This window comes from Rana temporaria, chromosome 7, assembly GCF_905171775.1.
Source record: "Rana temporaria chromosome 7, aRanTem1.1, whole genome shotgun sequence".
Lineage (NCBI taxonomy): Eukaryota > Metazoa > Chordata > Amphibia > Anura > Ranidae > Rana > Rana temporaria.
Genome location: NC_053495.1, coordinates 8610939 through 8635101, shown reverse-complemented (window position 1 = coordinate 8635101; position 24163 = coordinate 8610939). Strand labels below are relative to the sequence as shown.

The window sequence follows — 24163 nt, the reverse complement described above, 5'->3', positions numbered from 1 at the left end:
GTAAGGCATACGTCTGGCGTAAAGTTAAAACACCTATAGGGAGGCGCAACCCATGCAAAGGTATGGACGACGGAACAGCTGTCGGATTTTACGTCGTTTACGTAAGTCCTATGTGAATGGGGCTGGGCGTAGGTTACGTTCACGTCCTAGGCATTGAGCCGTCGTATCTTAGGGAGTAAATTCGATGTGATCCTGAGCATGCGCGCACATGCGCCGTTCGTTCAGCCCATCATTTGCATGGGGTCAAGCTTCATTTAAATGGATCACGCCCACTTCCTTCCTACGTTGAATTAGGCGGGCTTACGCCGGCTAATTTACGTTACGCAGGCGCAACAAAGGGAGCAAGTGCTTTGTGAATACTGTTCTTGCCTCTCTATGTTACGTCGGTGTAGCGCATATGAGATGCGCTACGCCGCTCTAAAGATGCGCCGATCTACGTGGATCTGGCCCGTAATCTACAATCGTCTGGTGGTAGAGCAGTTCCTTTATGTTGCTCCTTTATATTTACACTTATTTTCTTCAGCTGTAGTATTTCGCTGCCGGAAGACATTAATTGCACCTTCACGTGTCTATATCCAGGTGTTAGATATTTACACAGGAACCAGTATGTCTGTTCCCTGGGATCTGACACAATGCACCCTCTATGGATGTTTGTGCAAAGGATTAAAAGTCTCTTTTTCATTTAGCGGCTCGCCGTGTGTAATTTTCTGCAGGCGCTCCAAACCACGAAGCCCGATATTTCAGAGGCGCTTAAATCTGACTTCTGTTCAGTACAGGAAGTTTCCAGACCTCACCGTTTTCTACGTGTCATAGAGAAGATTACCATCAATCCAGCCGAAGTCTCTTCTTTGTAGACTAACCTTTTCAAGATCCAGAAATATGTTCGTCACGTAGGCCCGGGGTCTCTGACCTCAGACGCTCCAATTCAGAAACACTTCTTTGTTCTTAAACCTGAACTCTGGGTATGATGGGTATCTTATAGTTAAGGGAAGGGGACAATCTCCATAGTAGTCCATGCTACATACAGCGAAAGCTGCGATTTTCTGTATCCTTTGGCGAGCCGCTTCACATTTAGTACAGGAGGTCGCTTACTGGGTGAAAGAGGGGAAGAACAGAAAGGAATAAAGAAAAAAGGAATACAAAAAATGTATTGGAAAGAAGGGTAGGAAGAAAGAAAGTAGGGAGGGAAGGAAAAAAAAGGGAGAGAAGGAAATAGTGAAGGGAGGAGGGAAAAAATGAAGGAAGAGAAGAGAGTAATGAAGGAAAAAAAAGAGAGAGAGAAGGGAAGGAAAGAGGGAAAGAAGAAAGGGAGAAAGAAAAAGGGGAAAACAAAGACTTAATTGGAATAAAGAGAAGGCAGAAAGAAAGTAGGGAGGGAAGAAAGAAAAGGAAGGAAATTGCGAAGGAAGGAGGGAAGAAAGGTAGGAAGAAAAGAAAGAGAGACGGAAGGAAGGAAAAAAGATGGAAAGAAGAAAGGAAAGAGGAATGAAAGAAAAAGGAATGCAAAGACCTAATTGAAAAAAAGGAAGGAAGAAAGAAAGAAGGGAGGGAAGGAAATAGTGAAAGAAGGAGGGAAGAAAAGAAAGAAATGGAAGAAGGGAAGGAAAAAAGAGAGAGGGGGGAGGAAAGAAGAACGGCAGAAAGAAAAAAGGAAAACTAACACTTAATTGGAAAGAAGGGAAGGAAGAAAGTAGGAAGGAAAGGAAGGAAAATTGGGGGAAAGGAAGAAAGAAGGAAGGGAAGGAAAAGTGGAGAAAGGAAGGGAAAAAGAGATAGATGGGAAGGAAGAAATGAAGGAGGGAAAGAAGAAAGGAAGGGAAAAAAAAGAAATACAAAGACTTAATTGAAAAGAGAGAGAGAGAGAAGGGGAGGAAGGAGGGAAAGAAGAAATGGAGAAAGAAAAAAGGAAAACAAAGACTTAATTGGGAAGGAAGGAAGAAAGTAGGGGGGGGAAGAAAAGAAGGAAGGGGAGGAAATTGTGAAGAAAGGAGGGTAGAAAGGTAGGAAGAAAAGAAAGGGAGATGGAAGGAAGGAAATAAGAGAGAAAGAAGGGAAACAAGAAAGGAAGGAGGGATGAAAGAAAAAGGAATGCAAAAACCCTAATTTAAAAAAAGGAAGGAAGAAATAAAGTAGGGAGGGAAGGAAGAAAAAATGCAGGAAAGGAAGGAAGAAAGAAGGGAGGGAAGGAAATAGTGAAAGAAAGAGGGGTGAAAAGAAAGAGAGGGAAGCAAGAGAAAAAAAAGAGTGGGAGAAGGAAAGGAAGGAGGGAAAGAAGAAGAGGGAAGGAGAAAAAAAAGCAATACAAATACGTGATTGAAAAGAAGGGCAGGAAGAAAGAAAGAAGAGAGGAAAAGAAAGGAAAATGGGGGTAAAGGAAGAAAGAAGGGAGGGAAGGAAATAGTGAAGGAGGGAGGGAAGGAAGAAAAGAAAGAAAGAGAGGAAAGGAAGGAAAAAAAGAGAGAAAAAAGGGAAGGAAGAAAGGGAAGAGGGAAAATAGAAAGGAAGGAGGGATGAAAGAAAAAGGAATACAATGACTTAATTGAAAAGAAGAGAAGGAAAAAAGAAAGTAGGGAGGGAAAGAAGGAAAAAGGGAGGAAAGGAAAGAAGGGATGACAGGAAACATTGAAGGAAGGAGGGAAGAAAAGAAAGAGAGGGAATGAAGGAAGGAAAAAAAAGAAGGCAAGGAAGGAAAAGAATAAAGGAAGGAAGAAAAAAAAGAATACAAAGACTTAATTGGAAAGAAGGGGAGGAAGAATAAAAAGAAAGTAAGGAGGAAAGGAAGAAATAAGAGGGGAGGAAATAGTGAAGCGAGAAAGGAAGGAAGAAAAGAAAGAAAGAGAAGGAAGGAAAAAAAGGGGAAGAAACAAAGGAAAAGGAATACAAAGATTGTAAGGAAAGAAGAAAGTAGGGAGGGAAGAAAGAAAGGAGGGTAGGAAGAAGGGGAGGAGGGAAGAAAGGAACCTACAGTAATTGGAGTTTCCTCTTTTACATAAAATTATACCTTTGATATACAATGATAGAGATGTGTTGTCGGACTGGATAATGTCTGTCAGTCTGTGTGTCTGTCTCTCAGTCTGTGTGTCTGTCTGTCTCTCAGTCTGTGTGTCTGTCTCTCAGTCTGTGTGTCTGTCTCTCAGTCTGTGTGTCTGTCTGTCTGTGTGTCTGTCTCTCAGTCGGTGTGTCTGTCTCTCAGTCTGTGTGTCTGTCTCTCAGTCTGTGTGTCTGTCTGTGTGTCTGTCTCTCAGTCTGTGTGTCTGTCTCTCAGTCGGTGTGTCAGTCTGTGTGTCTGTCTCTCAGTCTGTGTGTCTGTCTCTCAGTCTTTGTCTGTCTGTGTGTCTGTCTCTCAGTCTGTGTCTGTCTGTGTGTGTGTCAGTCTGTGTGTCTGTGTCTCTCAGTCTGTGTGTGTCTCTCAGTCAGTCTGTGTGTCTGTCTGGGTGGAGGGGTGACGGGTTCTCGGTCTGAACTTCCACTCACAATGTCTTTCTAATCTGTAAATCTCAGGCATTGGAGATCAGCTCAGATTTACCTCTATAGACCCGGAGAGGTGACATAAGCACGGTTCGCTTTTCTTCTTTCTCCCGTCAGCCGGCAGAGAAATGATAACATTTTCTTTCATTTTTTTGCGAGTTTAATACTTTACTGAACAGCTACTTCCAGAAATCTCCTGAAGATTAAACCCGTCACAGGAACTGACATTGCTTTCCTTTTTATACATTGCTGGTTATTGTACTGAGACCATCCACGCTCCCGCCAGGGAGTACTATACAGACCCGCAGAATGAATGCTGGTATCACGCAGTGGATCGCTTTTCAGAGGCAGGTGGCTCAGAGGCAATGAATCGCCTCCTCACCGTCTGTTTACGCTAGAAAGGCGGCAGCACAACCTTGTGCCATACGGGCAGCAGCTGGGCGGTTGCATCAAAGCCCCATTTACTTGAATGGGTCACAATTGGTGGCAATACTGACTGCCGAACTATTATTGGCTGATAAATGAACAAACATGTTGAAAATGTATTTTTCCTTATTTTACATATAAGACCCCTTTCACACTGAGACGCTTTTCAGGTGCTTTCACGCTAAAAATAAGTGTTTTTCAGTGGCATAGTTCACACCGGTGCTTGCAGTTCCAGTTCCAGAAATAAAAGTAGAACTTGCTGCATTTTTCCTGAACTGGACTGTACTGGAATGCTGTAAAAAGCATCAAAAATGCATTGGAACACGCCGGAATGCACCCAAAACGCATTGGAACACACCTGTCCTTTTTTAAAGGTTAGGAAAAAAAGGGGGGGGGGAATGCACTGGACTGCATGCGATTGTATGATCAGGAACTATTCAGAATGCCGAACATGAAACCAGCACTGTCAGCGCATGCGCGCTCCTAGTCCCACAACAGAATGTAGTAGACTTTGGGGTAGATTCAGGTAGGAGATACGCCGTCGTATCTCTGAGTGTGCGGCGTCGTATCTATGCGCCTGATTCATAGAATCAGTTACGCATAGATTTGACTAAGATCCGACCGGCGTAAGTCTTTTACGCTGTCGTATCTTAGTTGCAATTTTAGGCTGGCCGCTAGGTGGCACTTCCGTATATTTACGCGTCGAATATGCAAATTAGGTAGACACGCCGATTCAGAAACGTACGTTGGCTAGGCGCATTTTTTTACGTCGTTTACGTTCGGCTTTTTCCGGCGTATAGTTACCCCTGCTATATGAGGCGGATCCTATGTTAAGTATGGACGTCGTTCCCGCGTCGAATTTTGAAAATCTTACGTCGTTTGCGTAAGTCGTCCGTGAATGGGGATGTGCGTAATTTACGTTCACGTCGAAAGCATTGGCTTTTTGCGGGGTTAATTTGGAGCATGCGCACTGGGTTACTCTCACGGACGGGGAATGCGCCGTTTGTCAAAAACACCATTGACGTGGGGTCATGTTTTATTTACATAAAACACGCCCACCTCTTCACAATTTGAATTAGGCGCGGTTACGTCGGCAGATTTACGCTACGCCGCCGTAACTTAGGGTGCAGGTTCTTGGTGAATACAGAACCTGCCTCACTAAGTTACGGTGGCGTAGCGTATTATGCCCGCACAAATTTAAGCCATTCTACCTGAATCTACCCCATAGTTGTCTGAGGAATGTGAATCTACTGATTGCAGTCGGGAACAAAGTGCCCATCAAAAAGCGTGGAGATATTTTATAAATAGCACAGGGCGCAGGAAGCGGGACGGTTGCATTGTTTCTGCAGAATCGGCTTGTAAATGATACTAATTGCAAAGAAAACATTTTGTGTAATCAGGATGTTGTTGGAAGAACGCGCAGAGACATCAAAATATAACGCCGGCACCTAAAGTGATGAAGAGATACGTTAGTGGGGAGCCACGGTAATTGTATACGGGATTTCTCCAACTGACTCACTTAAAAACCAATAAACAAAAAAGAATTGGCGCGGAGTATACAGAACTAATTATATGCTCTGAGGAATGATCTTATACGCCAAGGGATGGGAGCTCATCACCGCCGATATTAATGACATTGGCAACAAAGAAGATCAAAAAAACAATGTACCAATTATCACAGCCGGCTATCAATGGAAACAAAAACACAAGTACCTGGAACAATAAAAATTGTACCTCTGGTAGTGAACCCCCGAGCCTCTCAGACTAGGGCCCTGCGGGACTCTAAGCTCTTCCGCCAGCTCACGGGGAAACATGCTCTATTTGACGCATGGCGGGCGCTTCACCCAGGAGATCGCCAGTTCACCTTTTATTCATCCCCCCATCACACACACTCACGCATAGATTACTTTCTAGTTAATAATACCACGCTACGTGCTACCAGCTCCGCACAGATACTACCCATCTCCTGGTCCGACCACGCTCCCATCACGTTGTCCCTTGACCTGACCGCTCCCAACCGCAGGCCCTGTAACTGGCGACTGAATGATTTCCTCCTGAAGCACATCCCCTCCAAAACGGAGATAGAAACTGCTCTACAATTGTACTTTAGCGAAAACGACACGCAGGACATATCCACCACCACACTATGGGCCGCTCATAAAGCGGTAATCAGGGGACGCTGCATGGCCATCTCATCGGCCCTTAAGAGGAACGCTGAGTCAGCTAGGAAACAGGCGGAAGCGCAGCTTCGAGCCCTAGAATCCCGTCTCCAGACCTCACCCTCCCTGACGCTTCTTAAACGCATTACCCTAGTGCGGTCGTCACTCCGGGACCTCGCGCTGGGTCGAGTCGAGAAGGCCCTTGTCCGCCTTCGTCAGGTATACTATGACAAGGGCAATAAGGCGCAAGCTCTATTAGCAAGGAAGCTAACCGACCGCTCCCTCGCTTCCACCCCGCACCAGGTCCAGGACAGATCGGGCAACACCATATCCCACCCGCAAAGTATTGCGGACGCATTCGCTGCATTTTACGCGGATCTGTACAACAGGCCTGAAATTCCTCATAACCCACCCACCCCCGACCTACTTGATAGGATGACACAATACCTGACACAGGCGGGCATCCCTCGGCTACAACCAGAGGACCTGATCTCCCTTAATGCCCCCATCACGGACGAGGAGCTAACCCGGGCCATTAAGGCCCTCCCCGCCCACAAGTCCCCAGGTCCGGACGGGTTTCCATACGAATATTATAAGACCTTTCTCCCCACACTTCTCCCCCACATGACTAAACTCTTCAACGCCTTTCTACAACAGACCCCCATCCCGCAGGATATGCAGCGATCATTCATCACCCTCATTCCTAAACCTGACAAGGACCCCTCACTATGCGCAAGCTACAGGCCAATAGCCCTATTAAACTCAGACCTCAAAATCTTTACGAAGGTCCTCTCCCTCCGTTTAAACGTAGTCTTGCCCTCCCTGGTCCATAAAGACCAGGTGGGCTTTGTCCCCCTCCGCCAAGCGGGGGACAATACGAGAAAGGTGATTGACCTAATTGACGTGGCGGGCAGGGAGGGCTCGGAATCTTTGCTCCTAAGCCTGGACGCAGAAAAGGCGTTCGACCGCCTTGGCTGGCCCTTCATGCTCGCCACGTTGAAACACATGGGGTTTAGAGGACCTTTTCTCCAGGCGGTCCGACACCTCTATACCAACCCGATATCACAGGTAAAAACTCCCTTTGCCACTTCGTCCACCTTCCCTGTCACCAATGGAACCCGCCAAGGGTGCCCGCTCTCCCCCCTACTCTTCGCTCTGTGCGTCGAGCCCCTAGCAGCGACGATCCGCGGTAACCCGGACATTCGGGGTATTCCAGTAAGGGGGAGGGAATTTAAGATCTCCCTCTTTGCTGACGATATTATTCTAACATTGACGCGCCCCCGCATCTCCCTGCCCAATCTTCACGTCGAACTTGAACGATACGGGGCCCTCTCGGGATACAAAACCAACACCTCCAAGTCGATGGCCATGCCGATAAACATGCCCGAACCAGAGACCCTACACATGCAGTCGGTATTCCCATATCACTGGGAGCGAACCTCCCTGAAATACCTGGGGGTCCATCTGACCCCGGACTTTGCATCCCTGTACCAGGCCAACTTCCCCCCCCTTTATAGCTCGATTAGGGCGCTGATCCATAAATGGAAGCCCCATCAGATATCCCTTCTGGGCCGGATAGCGGCCATAAAAATGGTGATCCTCCCAAAGCTGCTATATCTGTTCCAGACCCTTCCCATCCCAGTCCCATGCGCCCATTTGCGAGCCCTACAAGCGGACCTCCTCCGATATGTGTGGAACTACAAGCGCCACAGGATCCCACGCTCGGTCATGACGGCGGCGCGAACCGAGGGAGGCCTGGCCTTCCCAGACCTGGTGAAATACTACCAGGCCTCACAGCTACGAGCAGTGGCATCATGGTTCCCCCAGAAGTCCTACAATAGGTGGACGGAGGTGGAAAAGATTTGGCTGGCACCAATTCACCCCAATAACCTCCTCTGGAACGCGAACGCGTCAGTGGAGCCAGGACGGTTGCTAGGCTCCATGCAGCAGCTTCAGCGCATATGGAGGAGGCTGGCCCAAGACTGCCGACTGAAATCTGATAGTTCCCTGCTGACTTCCTTTCTCTATAACCCTAAAGTACCGACAAGCCTCACCCACCCGATGTCATGGCCCTGGGCCTCGCGAAATTTATTTCATTTTGGCCATTTAGTAGATCCCAGGTCCCGCACCCTACACTCCTTCGCTGATCTTCAAGCCAAACATGACATTCCACGACAAGCTTTCTTCAGCTACCTACAGATTCGCCACTACGCCCACACAGTAGCCCCTCGGCTCCTCTTCTCGAAGCCAACCCCATTTGAGCGCATTATACTAGAGGGCACAGCTCGAAGGGGCCTTATATCAGACATATACCAAATTTTAAATGAACACTCCTTCCAACAAGACGGTAAACACGCCTATATGCTTCGATGGGAGAGGGAGCTTGGGGAGGTGCTCTCAGAGGAGGAGTGGGGAGCGGTTTGGAGACAGGCGGCCAAAAGCTCTATCTGTACCCTTTATAAGGAGAATGCATACAAAGTGCTGTTTTTCTGGTACCTGACCCCGGACGTGCTCCATAAGATCTACCCTTCCACCTCTGACCGGTGCTGGCGATGCAACCAAGCTAGGGGCACACTGTTTCACATATATTGGGCCTGCCCCTTGATTGTCCCGTTCTGGACTCAGACACGAGAGCTCCTGACCCGCCTCCTGGAGGTGCCCATACCCCTCTCCCCGAAACTATTCCTTTTGGGCCTGTCCCAACCTCGCATAGCCAAACCTTATAAGAAGCTGTTAAGACACATTATCACGGCGGCAAAGTGCTTGATAGCACTAAACTGGAAAAAACCGATGCCCCCATCCCAAGAGGCCCTCTACGTTAGGGTCAAGGATGTAGAACTCATGGAGAAAATGACGGCTAGGATCCGGGACAAACTGGAGGAACATGACCTTGTCTGGGAGAGGTGGCATGTGAGGGAGGACCCGCCGTGAGCCGACGACAGACCACCGAGGTATGCTACCACACCCACCCCTCTTGCCTGCCTTTCACCCTCCTCTCTCTCTTTTTCTATCCTTTCCTTTTTCTTTTTTCTCTTGTCCTTTTTCTCTCCCTCCTCACTTGCCTCTCCCACTCACCCATCCCCCACCTCCTCTTTCCTTTCTCTCTTTTGTTTGAATCCTGTTATTATACAAGCTACTGATAGTACGAATAACTATGAAACCACTGTGTAAGCACATTAAGCTGGAATTGTATACCTTTTCTTTTCTCTTACACCAGATGTGTTGCCATATTTTGTACTGTCCTTTTTTTTCGAAAATAAAAAACTGTTATTTGAAAAAAAAAAAAATTGTACCTCGCTTCAAAAACCGCACATGGGAAGAAGCCGGGCCAGGAATGCGGTCTAGCAGCTCCACTAATTAGTGGCCTTCCTCAGTCAAAGGGCTTGAAGTTGGCCTTGACATGGTCAGGAGTGGGGGGAGACTTGGCATATGATGTGAATAGTGGGGGTGACTGGGGTATTGGGAATAAGGCATGGCCGTCAGTAAGGGGGGGGGGCTGGGAATGTGGGATGGACAGTGGAGGGGAAAACAGAAATACAGGCATACCCCGCTTTAAGTACACTCACTTTACATACACTCGCGAGTAAGGACATACCTGCGAGTGTATGTAAAGTGCCTTACAAGTACTGTACAGACATTTTGCAGCCGCAGTAGAAGGAGCTGAAGCTCTGAGAGCATAGCCCGCCCTGTTCCAGTGTGCCCCTGACACCCCCACTACAGCTCCTGACCCCCCCACTACACCCTAGAAGTGAAACAAGGTATTGTTTCACTTTAAGTACATTTTCGTTTTACATACATTCTCTGGTCCCATTGTGTACTTAAAAGTGGGGTATGCCTGTATGGCTTGACCAGTAGTGACTAGAAATATGGTGTTGCCAATGGTGGGAGAGTGACAAGAAATATGGTTTTCCTGGTGGTGGGAAAGAGAGTGACTAGAGATATGGTGTTGCCGGTGGTGGGAGAGAGTGACTAGAAATATGGTGCTGCCGGTGGTAGTAGATATGTTTTTGTTGGTGGTGGGACAGAGTGACAAGAAATATGGTGTTGCCGGTGGTGGGACAGAGTGACAAGAAATATGGTGTTGCCGGTGGTGGGACAGAGTGACAAGAAATATGGTGTTGCCGGTGGTGGGGGAGATTGACCAGAAATAGTGTTGCCGGTGGAGGGAATGACTAGAAATATGGTGTTGCCGGTGGTGGGAAAGAGTGACTAGAAATGTTGGCCCGCCGGCGTAGCGTATCGAATATACGCTACGCCGACGTAGCGCAGAGCGGCGAGCACAGTATTCCCAAAGCACTTGCTCCCAAATCTACGCTGGGTTCCCTCGGCGTAACTCGTCGTAAGTGGCAGTGGGCGTGAGCCATGCTAATGAGGCGTGACCCCATGTAAATGATAGACTGAGCGTCATAAAGATACGATTAACGTACGGTGCATGGGCCGTCCCGTGGACGCATCCCAGTGCGCATGCTCAGAATTACGTCGAAACAACTGCCTAAGTTACGTCGAATCACTGCCTACGACTTGAACGTAACCTAAGCCCAGCCCTATTCACGTACTACTACGTAAATGACGTAAAATACGACGGCTGTTCCCTGGTCCATACCTTTGCATGAGTTGCGCCTCATAGATGGGGAATAACTATACGCCGGACGTAAGCCTTACGTAAACCGCGTATATTAATGCGCCGGGAGCAAGTACGTTCATGAATCGGCGTATCTCACTCATTTGCATATTCGAATCGTAAATCAATGGCAGCGCCCCTTGCGGCCAGCGTAAATATGCGCCCACGATACGACGGCGTAGGAAACTTACGTCGGTCGTAGGAAGCCTATTTTCAGGCGTATCTAGTTCTGTGGGCACGGCGCACAGATACGACGGCGCACATTTACACTTACGCGGCGTATCTCGAGATACGTCGGCGTAAGTGCTATGTGAATCCGGGCCATAGTTTTCATTTTTCAGGTTAAATTTTTTTTTTAGCAGGTACAGAAAATGCACCATGAATCCCGCCAGAGATGCGACCTGGATGCAAAAACAATGCTATCTTTCTTCTGTAAACGGCTAACCTCCCCGTCCTTGTGTATTGTCAATGAACTAAGGCAGACATTTGTAGTCCAGCCTGTGTGACATTCAGGACTCCCTCCATAGATACAGTTGAGGAATGAGCATAGCCACTCAGAGAGGGGAAATTATGCTAGGAGAAAAAAAAAAGGGAAAAAATGGCTGAAAACGAATGCAGCCATCATATCTAAGAACTGGTAAGCTGCAATATAAGTTTTGTTTTTGGGATTAGATACACTTAAAGGCTACCCACCGCCAAAATCTCATGCGCCGGGGGCACAACGCTCAGTACGAGGCCTAAAACTGAGAGCGACCTATCAAATCCCTTTCCTGCCTTGGAAGGAAATCTGACAGTAATTGCGCCATGCCTTCCCGTTCGGCGGAAGGTAAGAATGACGTAAATCCGTCTAACTAATGCTGGACATATTTTTGGCGTCCCACCTCCACCTTTCTCCGCCGCTGCTAAAAATACACAAAAGGAGCCGTGACGTCAGCGGAGGACTTTCAGCGGCTGGTGATGAAGCCCCCTCGGGAGAGTTGGAGATGTGAGGCTGAATCGGAGCGGCGGCCTTTCAGCGAGCCGAGGTTACATTTCAATGGCATACTTAATCTCTGGGCGCTCAGCGGGTGGGAGCTTAAAGGAGGATTCCGCAGGGAATCTTTTTTTTTTTAGGGATAATTAAAGCAGAATTATACCCAAAACACCCCAAAAATTATATATTGCAGCCTATCAATCATTGGATGTGGTGACTGCATTCGTTTTCAGTGTGGACACCTATGGGCGGCGGTTGTGGGCTCCTATGGGCAGGGCTGTCTTAATGAGAGGGCACACCTGGGCACTGCCTGGGGGGGCCCCTGCACTTTGCCCAAAGCAGGTGGTCCTTGAGCCCATGCTGCCCCGAAATTGGGGGCCCCCATGATGGCACTGAGAGTGATAGATACAGGGGGGGGGCAGTCTGCCTCCTACCTACTTGATGTCTGTTTACCTGCACTGTCAGCTTTGTAGGGGCCCCAGAGCATTACTTTGCCCAGGGGCCCAAGATGCTATTATGACGGCCCTGCCTATAGGCAGCGGGCAGTGGCCAGGTTGCGGGCTCTTATGGGCGGGTTGCGGCTCCTATGAGTGGCAGGCTTCCGCTAGGTTGCGGGACCCTATGGGCGGGTTACGGGCTCCCGTGTCCTCTCTTCATCATGGTGGCTTCCACCGTACCGCTCCTCCCTCCTCCTAGGTGTCCATAGCAAAAAGTAAAAAATATTCATTTTTTTCAAAATTGTCGCTATATTTTTGTTTATTGCGCAACAACTAAAAACTGCAGAGGTGATCAAATACCACCAAAAGAAAGCTCTATTTGTAGGGAAAAAAGGACGCCAATTTTGTTTGGGAGCCACGTCGCACGACCGCGCAATTGTCAGTTAAAGCGACGCAGTGCCGAATCGCAAAAAGTGGCCCGGTCTTTGACCAGCAATATGGTCCGGGGCTGAAGTGGTTAAGGAAACATTGGCGTCTTGGATAAGAATTGGAAGAATATTGTCGGCCCTGTTCCCATAATAGTTGTTAAACCAACTGCAGTTTTGACAGATCCATGGGTCCTCGGAGAAAAGAATGGTGAATCATCTCTGCGGATGAATCATCTAACATGGATGTCAACTCATCTCTTGAGATCCGTATTAGAAGAACAGCAACAAAGTTTAAAACTTTAAAAAGAAACAGCGGTGTACATGGGCGTCAGCAGAACGAGGTCACGGCGATCACGGACGGACACTGCAGATGGCAACAACAACACCTTCTAGACGATTCTGGGGGGGGGGGGGGCAATCGCCCCCTCTTGCCCCTACCTGCAGACACCCATGGCGGTGTACACATGGCTGTACTTTTTCTTTCTTTTGATTTGATTAGTCTCAAAGCTAGAACCGATATTTGGCGAGCCTGTATCTAATACAGAGCTGAATGTCTACTTTGGTTTAAACTCTATGGGGCAGATCCTCAAAGAAATTACGCTGCGTATCTCTTGATACAGTGGGCCAGATTCAAGAAGCACTTGCGCCCGCGCAACCATAGGTTGCGCGGCGCAAGGGCTTACTTGCTCCGGTGTAACGAGTGCTCCTGATTCAGGAACCTCGTTACACGAATGCAGCCTAGGATGTGACAGACATAAGCCTCCTTATGCCTTCACATCCCAGGCTGCATTCTTGCGTTGGCCGCTAGGGGGCGCGGCCATTGTGATCGGCGTATAGTATGCAAATTGCATACTACCACCGATTCACAAAAGTTTCGCGGGCCCTGCGCACGCAAGGTACGGAGTTTCCGTACGGCTACTTTAGCATAAGGCTGCTCCTGCTAATAGCAGGCGCAACCAATGCTAAAGTATAGCTGCGCTTCCCGCTCGTGAAATTTAAATTTCACGTCGTTTACGTAAGTGAACCGTGAATGGCGCTGGACGCCATTCACGTTCACTTAGAAGCAAATGACGTCCTTGCGACGTCATTTGCCGCAATGCACGTCGGGAAAGTTTCCCGACGGAGCATGCGCTGTTCGCTCGGCGCGGGAGCGCGCCTAATTTAAATGATTCCCGCCCCCGGCGGGATCATTTACATTAGGCAGCCTTATGCCCGGCTGTTTAGCATATTGCCCGCGCAATTTACGGAGCAACTGCTCCGTGAATCGCGGGCAAAGCGCAATATTTGCGTGGGCGCAGAGAAAAAATTTTGCTCTTTGCCCACGCAAATATTGCGCGAATCTACCTGAATCTGGGCCGCTGTGTAATTTCAAATTTTGCGCGTTGTATCTTTGTTTTGGTATCCCCAAAACAAGATACGATGGCATCTGTGTTAGATCCGACAGGCGTACGTCTTCGTACGCCGTCGGATCTTAGATGCAATTTTTCGGCGTCCGCTAGGTGGCGTTCACATCGTAATCCGCGTTGAGTATGCAATCTAGCTATTTCCAACGATCCACGAACGTACGCGCGGCCGTCGCATTTTTTTACGTCGTTTCCGTTCGGCTTTTTCCGGCGTATAGTTAAAGCTGCTATCTGCTGGCGTACTCAATGTTAAGTATGGCCTTCGTTCCCGCATCTAATTTTGAAAATTTTACGTTGTTTGCGTAAGTCGTCCGTGAATGGGGCTGGACGCCATTTACGTTCACGTTGAAAACAATGACGTCCTTGCGACGTCATTTGGAGCAATGCACCCTGGGAGTTTTTACGGACGGCGCATGCGCAGTTCGTTCGGCACGGGGACGCGCTTCATTTAAATGAAACACGCCCCCTACCCCCCCAATTAGAAATCCGCCGCGAGAGATACACTACGCTGCCGTAACTTACGGCGCAAATTCATTGAGGATTCAAACCAAAGCCGGGTAAGTTACATCGGCGTAGCGTATCTCACATCTGCGCCAGGCGCAGCGGAGGTACGTGGATCTACCCCTTTGTATTTTTACGAGATCTTTAAATATAACGTACCGTATTTAGTTCAGCTGGACTGTGTTTGTTTTTTTATCTCAGTAAAACTTGCGTTACACTTTATCGGAGTAGAAGAATAATCTATTATGCCATGTCGCATTTTTTTTTTTACGATGGATATGCAAATAATAGTGGGGAAGGAGAGAGAACCTAGCTTTGTGCCCAAATCTTGCCTATCTTGGCCAAATATCTAGAATCACCCTCCCAGCCCTTTCGTGAGAAACAGGACATCTATTCTGGGTTCTATTTAAAGCCATCCACGTTCCGAACAAGCCTGGCTCCGAGCCTCACACACCTTATCAGACATTTATTATCGGTTCCTATTCACTTCTAGTCGTATTGTTTCACTTATCACCCCTGATATTGTTAGGGGGTCGGGAACTCACGGAAGTCGTAAGATCTTTGTAAGATTGGACGTTGTGTTTGATATCCTGTTTATGGGATGACGATAGCCAATGGACAAAGCCCTGATTTATATCACCCCCCCCCCCCCTTTCTTCAGATCACATAGAGGCATTTGGTGCTAGGGACCATAATAGATTCTGCATTACTGTGTTTTCTTTTAGATGCATCCCTTATAAATACTTTTTTATTCATTGTCTTGTAGTTTATATAGGTGAGAGTACCATATATTAATATTTTGCCATTGGAAGCAAGCAATTGGAATACTTCCACATGTCATTGACGAGAAATAAAAACTTGACCCCCTACCACTCCAACACAAATTCCCCCAACCAACAGAACCCCTCACTACTCCACCACTAACTCCCTCAATCAACTAACCCCTCACCACTCCACCACTAACTCCCTCAACCAACGAACCCCTCACCACTCCACCACTAACTCCCTCAACCAACTAACCCCTCACCACCACTCCACCACTAACTCCCTCAACCATCTAACCACCCACCACTCCACCACTAACTCCTTCAACCAACTAACCCCTCACCACTCCACCACTAACTCCCTCAACCAACAGAACCCCTCACTACTCCACCACTAACTCCCTCAACCAACTAACCTCTCACCACTCCACCACTAACTCCCTCAACCAACTAACCCCTCACCACCACTCCACCACTAACTCCCTCAACCATCTAACCACCCACCACTCCACCACTAACTCCTTCAACCAACTAACCCCTCACCACTCCACCACTAACTCCCTCAACCAACAGAACCCCTCACTACTCCACCACTAACTCCCTCAACCAACGAACCCCTCACCACTCCACCACTAACTCCCTCAACCAACTAACCCCTCACCACCACTCCACCACTAACTCCCTCAACCATCTAACCACCCACCACTCCACCACTAACTCCTTCAACCAACTAACCCCTCACCACTCCACCACTAACTCCCTCAACCAACTAACCTCTCACCACTCCACCACTAACTCCCTCAACCAACTAACCCCTCACCACTCCACCACTAACTCCCTCAACCATCTAACCTCTCACCACTCCACCACTAACTCCCTCAACCATCTAACCTCTCACCACTCCACCACTAACTCTATCAACCATCTAACCTCTCACCACTCCACCACTAACTCCCTCAACCAACTAACCCCTCACCACTCCACCACTAACTCCCTCAACCAACTAACCCCTCACCACTCCACCACTAACTCCCTCAACCAACTAACCCCTCGCCACTCCACCACTAACTCCCTCAACCAACTAACCCCTCGCCACTCCACCACTAACTCCCTCAACCATCTAACCTCTCACCACTCCACCACTTACTCCCTCAACCCTCTTACCACTCCACCACTAACTCCCTCCACCATCTAACCTCTCACCACTCCACCACTTACTCCCTCAACCCTCTTACCACTCCACCACTAACTCCCTCCACCATCTAACCTCTCACCACTCCACCACTTACTCCCTCAACCCTCTTACCACTCCACCACTAACTCCCTCCACCATCTAACCCCTCACCACTCCACCACTAACTCCTTCAACCAACAAACCCCTCACCACTCCACCACTAACTCCCTCAACCATCTAACCTCTCACCACTCCACAACTTACTCCCTCAACCATGTTACCACTCTACCACTAACTCCCTCAACCAACTAACCCCTCACCACTCCACCACTAACTCCCTCAACCAACTAACCCCTCACCACTCCACCACTAACTTCCCCAACTAACTAACCCCTCACCACTCCATCACTAACTCCCTCAACCATCTAACCTCTCACCACTCCACCACTAACTCCCTCAACCAACTAACCCCTCACCACTCCACCACTAACGCCCTCAACCATCTAACCCCTCACCACTCTGCTACTAACTCCTTCAACCAACTAAACCCTCACCACTCTACCACTAACTCCCCCAACCAACGAACCCCTCACCACTCCACCACTAACTCCTTCAACCAACTAACCCCTCACCACTCCACCACTAACTCCCTCAACCAACTAACCCCTCACCACTCCACCACTAAATTCCCCAACTAACCCCTCACCACTCCACCACTAACTTCTCCAACTAACCCCTCAATACTCCACCACTAAATCCCTCAACCAACTAACCCCTCACCACTCCACCACTAAATCCCTCAACCAACTAACCCCTCGCCACTCCACCACCAACTCCCTCAACCAACTTACCTCTCACCACTCCACCACTAACTCCCTCAACCAACTAATCCTTCACTACTCCCCAATTAACTCCCTCAACCATCTAACTCCTCAGAACTCCACCACTAACTCCCTCAATCAACTAACCCCTCACCACTCCACCACTAATGCCCTCAACCAACTAACCCCTCACCACTCCACCACTAACTCCCCCAACTAACCCCTCACCACTCCACCACCAACTCCCTCAACCAACTTACCTCTCACCACTGCCTCACTAACTCCCTCAACCAACTAATCCCTCACCACTCCCTCGACCATCTAACTCCTCACTACTCCACCACTAACTCCCTCAATCAACTAACCACCCACCACTCCACCACTAATGCCCTCAACTAACTAACTCCTTACCACTCCATCATTTTGGCTTAGGATTCACTTTCATTTTATAACCCTTTTTATTATGGAATTTGAGCTTTTTAACATCAGAATTCAGATTTTTTTTTACCTGAGACCGCGTACACACGGTTGATCCATCCGATGAGTATGGTCCGACGGCCCGTTTTCATAGGTTCACTGATGAAGCTGACTGATGGTCTGATGTGCGTACACACCATCAGTTCAAAAACCGATCGGGTCAGAACGCGGTGACGTAAAACACACGATGTGCTGAAAAAAACGAAGTTCAATGCTTCCAATCATGCGTCGACTTGATTCTGAGCATGCGCGGGTTTTGAACCGATGCTTTTGTGTACTAACCATCGGTGGTCAGCCGTCCATCGGTTCGATTTTAAAGCAAGTTCTAAAACTTTGGTCTGAAGGACAAAAGTCCGGTGGGCCATACACACGGTCGGTTTGGACCGATGAAACTGGACTTCGGTCCGTTTTCATCGGTTTGGACCGGTCGTGTGTACGCGGCCTCAGAGTCCTGATATAGAACTTTAGTTGTATTGATTATCTTGGTCGGGGGTTTTATGCTTTCCATATGTGTTCTCTAAATGTGTGTTAAAATCTGTCGGTGCCAGCCACCACTTTATCACCTCGCTCCAGTTTATTATGTTCCTCATTTGTCCGCCTCTGTACATGAATATTAGACAGCGGTCTGCTTTATTGTTATTAATTACGTGGTTACATATTTATATGCGGGAATCGTGCGCCGTACAATTCCCTTCCATTTAACGCTCTCTCTGAACGGCACTTTGAAAATTAAAAAGAAAAAGTTCTTGAACCTTTGTGTGTGGAAACGCACTGCCATCTACAGGGCACTGACAATGGAGCATCAATATAGATGAACAACATCCTATGGAGGGTAAAAAGAATTGGGCACCGGGCGGTAATCCATAGCAACCAATCAAATACCAATTTACAATGAGCAGATTATTTCTAATTGCTTGCTGTTGGTTGGTGGCCTTTGTGCTGAAGAATTTAGGCATCAAACAGCCACGCTTGTGGACACCCGACCACCACACCTAGCTACATACAGTGGCTTGAAAAAGTATTCATACCCCTTGAAATGCTCCACATTTTGTCACGTTACCACCAAAAACATAAATGTATTTTATTGGGATTTTATGTGATAGACCAGGGGTCTCCAAACTTTCTAAACAAAGGACGGGGATTGTTTTGTAGCCGGCCGGTGGTGGTGGTGCACTTGTCCAATGAATTACTCACTGGGGGCCAGATTCACAGTGAGAGTACGCCGGCGTATCTACTGATACGCCGGCGTACTTTCAAATTTCCCGCGTCGGATCTTTAGTTTGAATCCTCAAACCAAGATACGACGGCTTCTGGGTTCGATCCGACAGGCGTACGGCTTCGTACGCCTTCGGATCGTAGGTGCAATACTTCGGCGCCCTCTGGGTGGAGTTCTCGTCGTTTTCCGCATCGGGTATGCAAATTAGCGGTTTACGACGATCCACGAACATACGCGCGGCCGTCGCATTTTCTAACGTCGTCTGTAGTCGGCTTTTTACGGCGTATAGTTAAAGCTGGTATTTTTTATTTTTTGCGTAAGTCGTCCGTGAATAGGGATGGACGTAACTCACGTCTAAGTTAAAAAAATGACTTCCTAGAGACGTCATTTAGCGCAATGCACGGCGGGAAATTTTGCGACGACGCATGCGCAGTTCATTCGGCGCGGGGACACGCTTCATTTAAATGAAACCCGCCCCCAACCCGCCCAATTTGAAATCCGCCGCCAGAAATACACTACGCCGCCGTAACTTACGGCGCGAACTCGCTGAGGATTTGAATATATGCCAGGTAAGGTATGGCGGTGTGGTGTATCTCTGATACGCTGCGCCTAACTAAATGTATGTGGATCTGACCCTTGGTGTTTTTTGTGCATACATTGGTTAGTTTGTGCCTTAAGGCATGTGTAGCTACCAAACATCTAAGTGAGGTGTCACGCTATGATTTTTCCTTTTTGTTTTTTGGATTAATTGATTCATAAACAGGGCCGTCTTTAATGTTGATTGGACCCTGGGCAAAAAAATTCTTGGGGCCCCCCCCATGCAATTGCGATTGGTTGCCAGAGGTTACAGCATATCATTACCACTTACTGATTGGTTGCTAGAGGTTACAGCACATAATACGGCTCACTGATTATTTGCTAGAGGTTACAACACCTGATTTCTTCTTGTTGATTGGTTGCTAGAGATTACTGTACAGTAATACTGCTCACTGATTGGTTGCTAGAGGTTACGGCACATCATCTCTTCACTGCAGAGGGGCATGATTTACATATGAATGCCGTCGGCCTCAGCTATTTACATATGAATGCCGCCGCTATTTACATGTAAACACAGGGCCTGCCGGTGAGTCATCTGTACACAACAATAGGCGTACATACAGCAGTTGTGTACATAGTTGTGTTCATATGTAAATAGCTGAGGCCGGCGGCATTCATATGTATATCACGCCCCTCTGCAGTGAAGAGATGATGTGCCGTAACCTCTAGAAACCAATCAGTGAGCAGTATTACTGTACAGTAATCTCTAGCAACCAATCAACAAGAAGAAATCATGTGTTGTAACCTCTAGCAACTAATCAGTGAGCAGGGCAGCATTAGTAGCAGCACTTCACACTGAGATATCAGGACACAGCACAAGACTAAAGGGACAAGGGAATTTAAACTGGGGTAGTTGGCAAGTATGAGGCAGCTGCTTTGCGCCCCCCACAACAATGACAGGGCCCAGGGCAGTTGTCCCCTTTGCCCTGCCTTAAAGACGGCCCTGTTCATAAACAAATGGAGTCTGTGGTGTTCAGGAGCCTGTGCATACTAGAAAGTGGAGGTCATCGCCTTCCATATAGGGTCTTCGTGAATACCCATTAGGATAAAGGCCCTGGCTGGGTTTAAGCCATCTGCTTACTTAGCTTACTATCTGGTAAGCAGGTGGTGGTGCACCTGTCTACGATCCATTCACTGGGTGTTGCAAGAATAATTGTACGTTTGTGCACGATTGTTTTCCACTTACCAACGGACTTTTCAAATTAGCGCAATTTTTCTTTTCCAATTTATGAAACCTGAATGTTTTTTAAGGGTTCCTTCATGTAAGAGAAGGTTGAGCAAGGCTGCTCTGTTGGACGAATGGACTGGCAGGGAGTAGAAGGGGGGCTGGGTATATACATGGGGGGGCATTTCAGTGAACCGTGACCCATGAATTGGCAGATCACAAGTTGATTTTTGCGCTTACATGTACAGCCAAGCCAACTGTTGTTTATGTAAAGTTTTATGATTGTAACCTTTTCACATTAGGGGCCATAAGATTATCAGAGGAGCTCCTGCATTTCCTGGATCTCATAAGATAAGAAATGTTAATGCTTTCCCATGGGCAGCTAATCAGATACAAACTTTCATTGTTCAGGTTTGAATCCACCTTTGGGCCTCACGTACGGTTTTCATGATGGCCCCTTGGATAAGGGAGGACCGCACGTGTACACAACGCACGTAAATCCCCCTGCAAACAGCATATCATTCCGTCTAATCCACGTGCAGATTTATTATCACCATTCATTAATGCCTCCTAATCTTTGTGCAAATACAAAGCCCCCGGAGCGACAATAGCTGAAAATATTATGTGCTCTTTATATTCATATCTCCCCCTGGAGGGTTGTATTTCTAGGAAGAGTCTCTGCAGACGGGTGACCTTGGACAGGTTTCCGCGAGCAGTACTATCGCTTGTTTTCCTCTAGATTGAATGTAGATATTATTCCTATGTAATGTTCTGTACCTGTGACAGCCTTTTGTCTTCTGTATGTTGCCTTAGAAGAAAAAAATTCCATTCCATTAAGTAGAGCTGGTCATAGAACTGTTGGACTGTTTAGACCATCTCATAATTATTACTATTAATATTATTATACACGATTTATATAGCGCCAACGCTTTACAGAATGCAGGGAGACAGTTCCATTACAATACAACTCGATACAATTGGGATTCAGAGGGCCCTGCTCATTAGAACTTCCCATCTAAAAGGGAAAGTCAAGTGATACAAAAGCTAATAGAGAAAGTTAAAGCGGTGGTTCACCCTCAATGACAACATTCTAGCATTAAATTAAGCATAGTAGCGCGAGCTACAGTATGCCTTTATTTATTTTTTTTGCCCCGTACTCACTGTTTAATCCTATAGTGAAGATTCCGACTCCCCGCGGGGAATGGGCGTTCCTATCCAGAGGGAAGATGATTGACGGACGGCTCTGGCATGTCACACTCCCCGAAGATAGCCGGAGTAGGTCTCGGCTCTTCACGGCGCTATACGGCGCCTGCGCACAGACTATGCGCAGGCGCCGTGAAGAGCCAAGTCCTATTTCGGCTATTTCCGGAGAAGCGTGACGTGCCAGAGCCGGCCGTCAATCATCTTCCCTAATTATAGGGTGAACCTCCTCTTTAAGGTGCATTTTATTACTTCGAGGTGGGATAGGCCTCCTTAAAACAATGGCTTTTCAAGGATCACCTAAAGGTGGACAGAGTTTGAGATGATTAGATAGATTGGAGTAAAGAATTCCAGAGAGGCTTTGGTGAAGTCCTGGAGGCGAGCTTGGGAGATGGAGAGCTGGAGGTCTTGGGAGGAATGGAGAGGACAGTTTGGTTGGTGTTTTGAGACGAGTTTGAGGGTATATATCTCGGGGCAGAATTGTGGATGACTTTGAAGGTTGTCTGACCGAGTAGAACATGGTTGGATACATTGAGGAAGGAGTTTCAGAGAAGCTCAGGAGAAGTCCTGGAGGCGAACATGGGAGGAGGTGACAAGGGAGATAGAGAGCAGAAGGTCTTGGGAGGAATGGAGAGGATGGTTTGGTTGGTATTTTGAGATGAGGTTGGTGATATATCTCGAGCCAGAGTTGTGGATGGCTTTGTAGGTTGTCGACATTTTGACCTTTTTTAGTTGGATGAGTGGAAGTCAGTGGAGGGATTGGTAGAGATGGGTAGCGAATACTGGACCGTTGGTTGTTGGACAGAGTATGAGATAGTTGATAAGGATTTGGATAAGGAGTTCAAGAGAGGCTTTCGAGAAGTCCTGAAGGCAAGAATGGGAGGAGGTGACGATGGAGATAGAAAACAGAAGGTCTTGGGAGGAATATAGAGGATGGTTTGGTTGCTGTTTTCAGATGAGGTTGAAGAATTATCTTGGGGCATAGTTGTGGATGACTTTGTAGGTTTTCGGACAGAGTAGGAGATAGTTGGAAAGATTGAGATAAGGAGTTCCAGAGAGGCTTTGGAGAAATCTTGGAGTCAAGCATGGGAGGAGCTGAGGATGGAGATAGCAGAAGGTCTTAAGAGGAATGGAGAGGACGGTTTGATTGGTGTTTTGAGACGAGGTTGGTGATATTTCTTGGAGTAGAGTTGTAGATGGCTTTGTAGGTTGACGTTGGAATTTTGAACTTTTTTTGTTGGATAAACGGAAGTCAGATTGGCAGAGAGGGGTAGCGAACACTGAACCACTGGTAAGGCGAATGAATTTGGAAGTAGTATTCATGATGGACTAAAGGGGGTTAGCCTATGTAAAGGTAGGCCAAAATCTGGTTCAACGTCTTTTGGCCCACCTTTGGCCATAAAAAAAAGTTAGCAACTCAGCTTTCAGTGTTTAGTAGTGGGCAACAAACAAAGTATAGAGTTCAGAAGTGGGCTACGTATAGAGTGAGAATTTCAGGAGTGGGCTACGAACAAGTGTAGAGTTCAGGAGCAGGAGTTCATTATGTACAGAGTTCGGGATTATGCTAGTTCAGACTTTATGAGTGCCTTATGTAGAGTGCAGGGTTCAGAGGTGCGCTATGTACAGAATGCAGAGTTCAGGGGTGTACTGTATGCAGAGTGACAGCTTCTGTGTTTACAAGTGACAGCTGGGAGCGGGAGAAGAGGGTGAGAGACAGAGGTGGCAGGTTTGGAGTCCCACCATGTTCTGGCTGCGAGGGCCACACGACAAAGCCTGACGAGCCAGATTCGGCCCACGGTCTTGTGTTTGACATATTGAGTTGCCACCTCATCCCTTTAAAACTAAACACATTATTTGCACATGTTCTGTGGCTGATTAAGGTGGTAATTAAACTCACTTAGTGCCTGATCTGCATTTAATTAGCCTCAGAACCTGTGTATTCCATATATGTTCGGTGGTAAAGGGATGAGGTGGCAACTCTAATGACATATGTGTTCTAGAGACTGCTAGAAGTATAGTGAGAGTGAGAGACAAGCAGCCTGAATATGTATGCAACTCTAGCCAATCCTTGGGAAGGTCTGCCCAGAATGTAGTTGGGGGGTGCATAAATATTGTGAGGCCTGGCAGCCAGGGTGCAGAGTTCCTAAGTCCAGTGATTCAGGAGGAGACCCCTGTGCAGGATGCCAGTGGAGCCTTTGAAGACATCGAGGTCCAAGCTAGGCTTAGCTGGGGGGCCTACCAAAGAGAGCCTGGATCAGAGACTGAAGGGAGTTGGTGGGAGGAAGCCCAGCCATTCTGGGACTGAGTGGATCATTGATCCTCCTATACAGAAG

General features: G+C 47.7%; 1 protein-coding gene across 1 annotated transcript in view; it reads left to right on the top strand.

Annotated features, from left to right (window-relative positions):
* OXTR (oxytocin receptor) overlaps window positions 1-24163 on the top strand; it is a 52915-nt gene that overhangs the window by 27359 nt on the left and 1393 nt on the right. The window lies entirely within an intron of this gene.